Here is a 12,134-nt window from a genome sequence, read left to right on the forward strand (position 1 = left end):
CTCACAATCTAATCCTACCATAGTCATAGTGTAATATCCTACCATATTATTATTATGTATTTATATAGCACTGACATCTCCTGCAGCACATTACAGAGTACATAGTCATGTCACTGACTGGTCCTCAGAGGAGCTCACAATATAATCCTACCATAGTCATAGCCTAATGTCCTACCATATTATTATTATGTATTTATATAGCACTGACATCTTCTGCGGCACATTACAGAGTACATAGCCATGTCACTGACTGTCCTCAGAGGAGCTCACACTATAATCCTACCATAGTCTAATGTCCTACCATATTATTATTATGTATTTATATAGCACTGACATCTTCTGCAGCACATTACAGAGTACATCTCCCCTACAGAGACTCTCCTCTCCCCTCCAGCCCTACACACACACACACTCTACAAAGCAGCAAAGCTTGCACCCACATGGGATCGTATATGGCCTTTGCTGAAGCCAGAAATTAAACTAACAATAACCCTTTAAACACACCCAATTGTCGATACAAAAAAGCTGTAGCACTATTTATTGTGGTTTCAATGTAATTAATATTCATTGAAATAAACTATCTAAACTTTATTTGAATAACCATATATTTAAATAACTTTTATTTAAATTACTGTATTAACAAAGCATTAGTCTTTAGACTCCCAAGTAAAAAAAGGAAGGTTAAAATAGAAACTTTCACCCCAATAAAGTCAATAGCCCAGGACAGTCCAGAGTTCAGGGAGGGGGAAGGGGGATCCCAGCCTGACAGAAACTAAAGAGACTGACAAACATCAACTGAGACACCCGGAGTTCATTGGCTGCCAGGAGACCCCGCCCCCTCTGGCAGCTGCCAATCAGAGGAGAGTGGTGCGTTCACCCTGCACAGCAATAGTCAGCTACAGTTATCCTCCCCAGCAACAAAATAAAGGCGGGAAACCCAGTACCACAGAACAAGAGGCGACACCGATTTCATTATCTCAGCACCGTAATGTAAAAATGGGGTTTCTATAAAGCCACATGCAGCGTCACCTCCGTAACATGGGACAAGCAGAAATCAGAGGAGGGCAAACAACATGAGTCACTGTGCCCCAGTGCCTGTCTGCTGCCGGGCCCTGGGGCACATTTCCTGGTCCCTGTGGCCTGTGACATGTCACCAGCGTGACTGGCTGATGTTCTACAAAAAACATCTCTCTTATTCACAGGGCCGGTTCTGCCACCAGGTCAAGCTGGGCAATTTCCTGAAGTGCTGCAAGCACTCTGCGGTAAAATGGTGCCCTGGGGGACCACTATCAGTCATAGTCTAATGTACTACCATATTATTATGTATTTATATAGCACTGACATCTTCTGCAGCACATTACAGAGTACATAGTCATGTCACTGACTGTCCTCTGAGGAGCTCACACTCTAATCCTACCATAGTCATAGTCTAATGTCCTTCTATATTATTATTATGTATTTATATAGCAGTGACATCTTCTGCAGCACATTACAGAGTACATAGTCATATCACTGACTGTCCTCAGAGGAGCTCACAATCTAATCCCTACCATAGTCATAGTCTAATGTCCTACCATATTATTATTATGTATTTATACAGCACTGACATCTTCTGCAGCACTTTACAGAGTACATAGTCATGTCACTGACTGTCCTCAGAGGAGCTCACAATCTAATCCTACCATAGTCATAGTCTAATGTCCTACCATATTTTTATTATGTATTTATATAGCACTGACATCTTCTGCAGCACTTTACAGAGTACATAGTCATGTCACTGACTGTCCTCAGAGGAGCTCACAATCTAATCCTACCATAGTCATAGCCTAATGTCCTACTATATTATTATTATTATTATGTATTTATATAGCACTGACATGTTCTGCAGCACATTACAGAGTACATAGTCATGTCACTGACTGTCCTCAGAGGAGCTCACAGTCTAATCCTTCTATAGTCATAGTGTAATGTCCTATCATATTATTCTTATTATGTATTTATATAGCACTGACATCTTCTGCAGCACATTACAGACCACTATCAGTGTTGTTCGCGAATTTTCATCAAAGTCATTTTCACATCAAAAATGCTGTTTTCGATTTGGAGAAATTTTCACTGAATTTTCTCGATTTCACAAAAAAACTTTATTTTACCGCAAAAACTCAGAAAACGATATTTTTACAGCACAAATAGTATGGGGGGCCTCTGGAAGAGAGGGGTGGCCAAGCCTCCCCATCTTCCCCCAGAGCCCTTGTCCAATCCATGGACAAGGGGCTCTTCCCTACCTCCAGTGCCCAGGGGGAAGTGAGGGGATCACACACACCGGAGGGGTTCATGGTGGCATCTGCTCCCTCCCCAGTAAAGTAAAGAGGTACTGAATCTTTCCACAAAGTTTTAAGTGAAATAAAAATACAACTATTAAAAAGTCCTTTCTTGATCTAAATGAACTATAAATTCTTCCCTTTGGATAATCTCACGCCAGTATTCTCTGCCCCTGATCCTGGTGAACTTCTGGCGCTGATTGGCCATAGAAAGCCTCTGTATGTCATTAACACAAAAATTGGCTTCTAAAATAGGAATTTTCAGCCCATAGTGCCATCAACCAAATGGCCTGCAGTATAGGTTAGCCAGGTCTAGATGCCGCCAGTATAGGTAGCCAGGTTTAGGTCCCCCCAGTATAGGTAACCAGGCAAAGATGCTCCCAGTATCGGTAGCCAGGTATAGGTCCCCCAGTATAGGTAGCCAGGTATTGTTTCCCCCCAGGATAGGTAGCCAGGTATAGTTGCCCCCAGGATAGGTAGCCAGGTATAGGTCCCCCCAGTATAGGTAGCCAGGTATAGGTCCCCCCAGTATAGGTAGCCAGGTATAGGTCCCCCCAGTATAGGTAGCCAGGTATAGGTCCCCCCAGTATAGGTAGCCAGGTATAGGTCCCCCCAGTATAGGTAGCCAGGTTTAGGTCCCCCCAGTATAGGTAGATAGGCATAGGTGCCCCCAGGATAGGTAGCCAGGTTTAGGTCCTCCCAGTATAGGTAGCCCGGTATAGGTGCCCCCTGGATAGGTAGCCAGGTTTAGGTCCTCCCAGTATAGGTGCCCCCAGGATAGGTAGCCAGGTTTAGGTCCTCCCAGTATAGGTAGCCCGGTATAGGTGCCCCCAGAATAGGTAGCCAGGTTTAGGTCCTCCCAGTATAGGTAGCCCGGTATAGGTGCCCCCAGGATAGGTAGCCCGGTATAGGTCCCCCCAGTATAGGTAGCAAGGTATAGGTCCCCCCAGTATAGGTAGCCCGGTATAGGTCCCCCAGTATAGGTAGATAGGCATAGGTGCCCCCAGGATAGGTAGCCATGTATAGGTGCCCCCAGTATAGATAGCCAGTATAGTTGCCCCCAGTATAGGTAGCCAGGTATAGGTGCCCCCAGTATAGATAGCCAGTATAGTTGCCCCCAGTATAGGTAGACAGTATATTTACCGCCAGTATACAGTGGTGTGAAAAACTATTTGCCCCCTTCCTGATTTCTTATTCTTTTGCATGTTTGTCACACTTAAATGTTTCTGCTCATCAAAAACCAATAACTATTAGTCAAAGATAACATAATTGAACACAAAATGCAGTTTTAAATGATGGTTTTTAATATTTAGGGAGAAAAAAAACTCAAAACCTACATGGCCCTGTGTGAAAAAGAAATTGCCCCCTGAACCTAATAACTGGTTGGGCCACCCTTAGCAGCAATAACTGCAATCAAGCGTTTGCGATAACTTGCAATGAGTCTTTTACAGCGCTCTGGAGGAATTTTGGCCCGCTCATCTTTGCAGAATTGTTGTAATTCAGCTTTATCTGAGGGTTTTCTAGTATGAACCACCTTTTTAAGGTCATGCCACAACATCTCAGGTCAGGACTTTGACTAGGCCACTCCAAAGTCTTCATTTTGTTTTTCTTCAGCCATTCAGAGGTGGATTTGCTGGTGTGTTTTGGGTCATTGTCCTGCTGCAGCACCCAAGATCGCTTCAGCTTGAGTTGACGAACAGATGGCAGGACATTCTCCTTCAGGATTTTTTGGTAGACAGCAGAATTCATGGTCCCATCTATCACAGCAAGCCTTCCAGGTCCTGAAGCAGCAAAACAACCCCAGACCATCACACTACCACCACCATATTTTACTGTTGGTATGATGTTCTTTTGCTGAAATGCTGTGTTACTTCTACGCCAGAAGTAACGGGACACGCACCTTCCAAAAAGTTCAACTTTTGTCTCGTCGGTCCACACAGTATTTTCCCAAAAGTCTCGGCAATCATTGAGATGTTTTTTTTTGCAAAATTGAGACGAGCCTTAATGTTCTTTTTGCTTAAAAGTGGTTTGCACCCAGTGGCGTAGCATTGGGGATAGCCGCCATAGCGTTGCTATGGGGCCCGCGGTATCCCTACGCCACAGGGGCCCGTGCAGAATCAGTGGACTTTTTTTTCTTTCTTTTTTTTAACTATGCTGTCCTGTCCCCGTCCGGCCCCCCCCCCCCCCCCCCCCCAATAATTTTAAACCAGCGGCGCGCCGCCCTCCCCCGGCCCCCCTCCTCTGATAAGGTGGCTGGTGAGGAGGGGGACCACGCTGCGGCGCATTGATCCTCCCTGGCTGCCGGGCCGACACTTACTGTATAGTTCCGGCCAGCCAGGGAGGCAGAAGGAGGAGACAGCAGGAGGAGTCAGGCCTCGTGGTGACTGGCTGTGACTAGGAGAAGGAGGGAGCGGACCGTGGAGTAGAGCGGAGCACACCGACCTGACCCGATCCGACCCACCGTCCCACGCAAGCTGGCAAGGCAGCTGCAGCCACTTGTAAGTACTTTGTGCGCACTGCCTCACTGGTGCTGCTGCCTGCAGTGGACGGAGGTGGGTGATGGGGCTGGCCCGGGGGACTTGCTGCCTGGCCTGCTGCTGCCATGATGCAACTTGGTGCTGGGGGGGATAGGGTAGGGGAGAGAGAGAGTCGCTGTTGCTGGCTGCTGGGGGGGGGGGTGAGGGGGGAGAGTCGCTGTTGCTGGCTGCTGGGGGAGGGGGGGGGGGAGAGTCGCTGTTGCTGGCTGCTGGGGGGAGGGGAGGGGGGAGAGTTGCTGGCTGCTGTGGGGGGGGGGAGAGGTGCTGGCTGCTGTGGGGGGGGAGAGGTGCTGGCTGCTGGGGGGGGGGAGAGTTGCTGGCTGCTGTGGGGGGGGGGGGGGGATTGGGGGGTGAGAGGTGCTGGCTGCTGGGGGGGGATGAGGGAGAGAAAGCTGCTGGCTGCTGTGGGGGGGGGGAGGGGGAGGGGTGATAGGTGCTGGCTGCTGTGGGGGGGGGGATTGGGGGGTGAGAGGTGCTGGCTGCTGTGGGGGGATGGGGGAGAGAAAGGTGCTGGCTCCCCACATAGCGATTATTATCTGGTGACTGCTCCCCACGTAGCGATTATTGTCTGGTGATTGCTCCCCACGTAGCGATTATTGTCTGGTGACTGCTCCCCACGTAGCGATTATTGTCTGGTGACTGCTCCCCACGTAGCGATTATTGTCTGGTGACTGCTCCCCACGTAGCGATTATTGTCTGGTGACTGCTCCCCACGTAGCGATTATTGTCTGGTGACTGCTCCCCACGTAGCGATTATTGTCTGGTGACTGCTCGCCACGTAGCGATTATTGTCTGGTGACTGCTCCCCACGTAGCGATTATTGTCTGGTGACTGCTCCCCACGTAGCGATTATTGTCTGGTGACTGCTCCCCACGTAGCGATTATTGTCTGGTGACTGCTCCCCACATAGCGATTATTGTCTGGTGACTGCTCCCCACATAGCGATTATTGTCTGGTGACTGCTCCCCCCACATAGCAATTATTGTCTGGTGAATGCTCCCCATATAATGATTTTTGTCTGGTGAATGCTCCCCCCCACATAGCAATTATTGCTCCCCACGTAGCGATTATTGTCTGGTGACTGCTCCCCACGTAGCGATTATTGTCTGGTGACTGCTCCCCACGTAGCGATTATTGTCTGGTGACTGCTCCCCACATAGCGATTGTCTGGTGACTGCTCCCCACATAGCAATTATTGTCTGGTGACTGCTCCCCACGTAGCGATTATTGTCTGGTGATTGCTCCCCACGTAGCGATTATTGTCTGGTGACTGCTCCCCACGTAGCGATTATTGTCTGGTGACTGCTCCCCACGTAGCGATTATTGTCTGGTGACTGCTCCCCACATAGCGATTATTGTCTGGTGAACGCTCCCCACATAGCGATTATTGTCTGGTGACTGCTCCCCACATAGCGATTATTGTCTGGTGACTGCTCCCCACATAGCGATTATTGTCTGGTGACTGCTCCCCCCACATAGCGATTATTGTCTGGTGACTGCTCCCCCCACATAGCGATTATTGTCTGGTGACTGCTCCCCCCACATAGCGATTATTGTCTGGTGACTGCTCCCCCCACATAGCGATTATTGTCTGGTGACTGCTCCCCCCACATAGCGATTATTGTCTGGTGACTGCTCCCCACGTAGCGATTATTGTCTGGTGACTGCTCCCCACGTAGCGATTATTGTCTGGTGACTGCTCCCCACATAGCGATTATTGTCTGGTGACTGCTCCCCACATAGCGATTATTGTCTGGTGACTGCTCCCCACATAGCGATTATTGTCTGGTGACTGCTCCCCACATAGCGATTATTGTCTGGTGACTGCTCCCCACATAGCGATTATTGTCTGGTGACTGCTCCCCACATAGCGATTATTGCCTGGTGACTGCTCCCCACATAGCGATTATTGTCTGGTGACTGCTCCCCCCACATAGCAATTATTGTCTGGTGAATGCTCCCCATATAATGATTTTTGTCTGGTGAATGCTCCCCCCCCACATAGCAATTATTGTCTGGTGACTGCTCCCCACGTAGCGATTATTGTCTGGTGACTGCTCCCCACGTAGCGATTATTGTCTGGTGACTGCTCCCCACGTAGCGATTATTGTCTGGTGACTGCTCCCCACATAGCGATTGTCTGGTGACTGCTCCCCACATAGCAATTATTGTCTGGTGACTGCTCCCCACGTAGCGATTATTGTCTGGTGATTGCTCCCCACGTAGAGATTATTGTCTGGTGACTGCTCCCCACGTAGCGATTATTGTCTGGTGACTGCTCCCCACGTAGCGATTATTGTCTGGTGACTGCTCCCCACATAGCGATTATTGTCTGGTGACTGCTCCCCACATAGCGATTATTGTCTGGTGACTGCTCCCCACATAGCGATTATTGTCTGGTGACTGCTCCCCACATAGCGATTATTGTCTGGTGACTGCTCCCCACATAGCGATTATTGTCTGGTGACTGCTCCCCCCACATAGCGATTATTGTCTGGTGACTGCTCCCCCCACATAGCGATTATTGTCTGGTGACTGCTCCCCCCACATAGCGATTATTGTCTGGTGACTGCTCCCCCCACATAGCAATTATTGTCTGGTGAATGCTCCCCATATAATGATTTTTGTCTGGTGAATGCTCCCCCCCCACATAGCGATTATTGTCTGGTGAATGCTCCCCCACATAGCGATTATTGTCTGGTGAATGCTCCCCCCACATAGCGATTATTTTCTGGTGAAATGCTGCCCACTTTATGATATCTGGGGAAATGCTGCCCGCATAACGCTTATTTTCTGGTGAAATGCTGCTCTCTTTACAAATATTTTATGGTGAAATGCTGCTCTCTTTACAAATATTTTATGGTGAAATGCTGCTCTCTTTACGATTAATTTATTGTGAAATGCTGCTCTCTTTACGATTAATTCAGGGCTGAGGAGTCGGAGTCGGGGCAATTTTGGGCACCCGGAGTCGGAGTTGGAGTCGTTGATTTCATAAACGTCGGAGTCGGATGATTTCTGTACAAAATCCACAGCCCTGTTAAGTATTAGACTAAGGAGTTGGAGTCGGAGTCTGAGCCATTTTGGGTACCTGGAGTCGGAATCATGGTTTCATAAACTGTGGAGTTGGAGTCGGAAGATTTTTGTACCGACTCCACAGCCCTGGATTAATTTATGGTGAAACGCTGCCCACCTTACGATTATTTTCAGGTGAAATGGGGGGTGGGGATGGGGGGGGGGGGGTGGCGGGGGGGCCCATACAAAAAATTTGCTATGGGGCCCAGTCATTTCTAGCTACGCCCCTGTTTGCACCTTGGATATCTGCCATGCAGGCCGTTTTTGCCCAGTCTCTTTCTTATGGTGGAGTCGTGAACACTGACCTTAATTGAGGCAAGTGAGGCCTGCAGTTCTTTAGATGTTGTCCTGGGGTCTTTTGTGGCCTCGGATGAGTTTTCTCTGCGCTCTTGGGGTAATTTTGGTCGGCCGGCCACTCCTGGGAAGGTTCATCACTGTTCCATGTTTTTGCCATTTGTGGATAATGGCTCTCACTGCGGTTCGCTGGAGTCCCAAAGCTTTAGAAATGGCTTTATAACCTTTACCAGACTGATAGATCTCAATTACAGTACTTTTGTTCTCATTTGTTCCTGAATTTCTTTGGATCTTGGCATGATGTCTAGCTTTTGAGGTGCTTTTGGTCTACTTCTCTGTGTCAGATAGCTCCTATTAAAGTGATTTCTTGATTGAAACAGGTGTGGCAGCAGGGGCAAATCCAGGATTTCCAAGGGGGGGGGTTCCTGAAAGTGGCGTGTGGGCGTGGCCAAAATATGGTGTGGGTGGAGCCAAATACTAGCAGTTTCTAGGCTAAATTGCACCCAGGGTGAGGGCGTAAAATGCGCCCCCAACGTGGAGACAGGTATAGGTGCCCGCAGTATAGGTAGCCAGCTATAGGTCCCCCCCCCCAGTATAGGTAGCCCATATAGTTGCCCCCAGTATAGGTTAGATAGGTATATGCCCCCCAGTATAGGTTAGATAGGTATATGCCCCCCAGTATAAATTAGATAGGTATATGCCCCCCAGTATAGGTTAGATAGGTATATGCCCCCCAGTATAGGTTAGATAGGGCTATGCCCCCCAGTATAGGTTAGATAGGGCTATGCCCCCCAGTATAGGTTAGATAGGTATATGCCCCCCAGTATAGGTTAGATAGGTATATGCCCCCCAGTATAGGTTAGATAGGTATATGCCCCCCAGTATAGGTTAGATAGGTATATGCCCCCCAGTATAGATTAGATAGGTATATGCCCCCCAGTATAGATTAGATAGGTATATGCCCCCCAGTATAGGTTAGATAGGTATATGCCCCCCAGTATAGGTTAGATAGGTATATGCCCCCCAGTATAGGTTAGATAGGTATATGCCCCCCAGTATAGGTTAGATAGGTATATGCCCCCCAGTATAGGTTAGATAGGTATATGCCCCCCAGTATAGGTTAGATAGGTATATGCCCCCCAGTATAGGTTAGATAGGTATATGCCCCCCAGTATAGGTTAGATAGGTATATGCCCCCCAGTATAGATTAGATAGGTATATGCCCCCCAGTATAGATTAGATAGGTATATGCCCCCCAGTATAGGTTAGATAGGTATATGCCCCCCAGTATAGATTAGATAGGTATATGCCCCCCAGTATAGGTTAGATAGGTATATGCCCCCCAGGATAGATTAGATAGGTATATGCCCCCCAGTATAAGATAGGTGAAGGAAGGTGCCTGCCCCCTGTGTGGGGAGAAGATTGCCCGGGGGAGAAAAGACAGAATAAAATGATGGAGGCGCCAGCCGCGCTAATAAGGGATGCGGGAGCCGGCTTTATTCCTCGCTCCCTCCCTCCCTCTGAATGCCCCTCGCCTGCGGTGAATGTGTGCCGGCTCCCCCATGAGTGTGTGCGCAGCGGAGCGGTAGGTCCTCTTACCGCAGATCAGGCGCACCAGCAACTGGAGTCTCATGCTTCCTGTTTACCATGACGTCACAGGAAGCATGAGACTCCAGTTGCTGGTGCGCCTGATCTGCAGTAAGAGGACCTACCGCTCCGCTGCGCACACACTCATGGGGGAGCCGGGCACACATTCACTGCAGGTGAGGGGCATTCAGAGGGAGGGAGGGAGCGAGGAATAAAGCCGGCTCCCGCATCCCTTATTAGCGCGGCTGGCGCCTCCATCATTTTCTTCTGTCTTCTCTCCCCAGCCGGCCGGGCCATGCGGCAGCCCCACTTCCGGTCTCGGTGCAGGGGGGTGTTCTAGACACCCAGAACAACCCCCTCCGTGCGCCACTGGGCAGTAATCAGGCCTGGTGGTGACTACAGAAATTGAACTCAGGTGTGATAAACCACAGTTAAGTTATTTTTTAACAAGGGGGGGGGGGGGCAATCACTTTTTCACACAGGGCCATGTAGATTTGGAGGTTTTTTTTCTCACTGAATAATAAAAACCATCATTTAAAACTGCATTTTGTGTTCAATTATGTTATCTTTGACTAATAGTTATTGGTTTTTGATGAGCAGAAACATTTAAGTGTGACAAACATGCAAAAGAATAAGAAATCAGGAAGGGGGCAAATAGTTTTTCACACCACTGTAGGTTACCAAGGTAGGTGCCTCCAGTATAGGTAGCCAGTATAAATGCCCCCAGTATAGGTTAGCTAGGTAGATACCCCCAGTATAGGTAGCCAAGTATAGGTGCCTTTAGTATAGGTAGCCAAGTATAAGTGCCTCCAGTATAGGTAGCCAGTTATAGGTACCCCTAGTATAGGTTAGCCAGTATAGTTGTCCCCAGTATAGGTTAGCTAGGTAGGTGCCCCCAGTATATTTTAGTCTGGCAGGTGCCTCCAGTATAGGTAGCCAAGTATAGGTGCCTATAGTATAGGTAGCCAGTTATAGGTACCCCTAGTATAGGTTAGCCAGTATAGTTGCTCCCAGTATAGGTTAGCTAGGTAGGTGCCTCCAGTATAGGTAGTCAGTTGAGTTGTCCCCAGTATAGTTTAGCCAGGCAGGTGCCTCCAGTATAGGTAGCTAGGTATAGGCGCAGCGGCAGGGGAGAGCAGGCATAGTGCAGTAACAACTCACCTTCCAGGATCCCCACAGCCTCTATCTTATTCCTATCCCAGGTGTCCGTTGCCTTGGTAATAGCAACCCCTGTGAAAACACGCGGTTACGTCATCAAGCGGCGCTGTTACCAACTCGACGGACGCCTGAGAGAGGAAGAAGAAAGAGGCTGTGGTGGATCCCGGAAGGTGAGTTGTTTAGTTCTATGCCCGTTCTGCCCCACCACTACTCCCCGTCCCTAGTGCTGCGCCTCTTCGCTCTGGGCAGTCACCGGGTCCACTTGATCCTAGAAACGGGGCTGCCTAGTTACCACCAGCAAAGTTATAACACTTTGATGTTTGTTATACCTTATTGTCAACACTATTGTTATTTTTTTATGGTTAACTGTTATTCTATTTTTTTTATCACTTATGCTAAATTTTAGATTATGAAATGTTTGTATGTGAACAGCTGTGTGTGATAGTAAAGTATAATTTCAGCTGAATGAGATGTGCCATTGGTTTATACAGAAGGTAGGTTAGATAAGGGAAGGTGAGGTTGGAATGAGTGAGGCGACCAGCAGCTGTGGAGGAGTTCAGGTAAAGTGGTTGGTGGGTGTTGGTAGTGAGTGTTTAGTATATTGTGGGGGAAGGAAGCTGCAGGGTCGCGGTGCATCAGGAGTTAAGCTCAGCTTCCCTCTGTAATATGATAGGACTGACTCTACTGCATTCACTTTAGAGATGGGAAGTTCGGATCTTTTCAATGATCCGGATGATTCGAATCGGATCATTGAAGAGATCCGGATCTTTGATCCGAATCTCGGATCATTTTACTACAGGAAGCATTCGGGGTGAAATGAACAGCAGGACAGGTCTGTGGACAGGAGAAGGGGAGTGGACACACAGAGAAGGGGAGAAGATGGACAGAGGGCAGGGAGTGGACAGAGAAGGGAGGAGGGACGAGCAGAGAGCAGAAATGTTTGCACGTAATACCCACATGCTGAAGTCATATGCTTTACATATATTTCACCTATATGTTCATCTGTACACTTTCAAAGAAAAGGTCGCACAGTGAAAGAAAGCATTCCCAGAAGATAAGTGCAGCTGTTTAGTGCCGAGTGCAGGAGGATTATATTGCCTTTCAATCACAGTGTCTGCAAAGTTACTGAGCTGTGCTGAGCCAAAAGCTTCCAATGTGTTCACTG

This window comes from Hyperolius riggenbachi, chromosome 2 (assembly GCF_040937935.1).
Source record: "Hyperolius riggenbachi isolate aHypRig1 chromosome 2, aHypRig1.pri, whole genome shotgun sequence".
Taxonomy (NCBI): Eukaryota; Metazoa; Chordata; class Amphibia; order Anura; family Hyperoliidae; genus Hyperolius; species Hyperolius riggenbachi.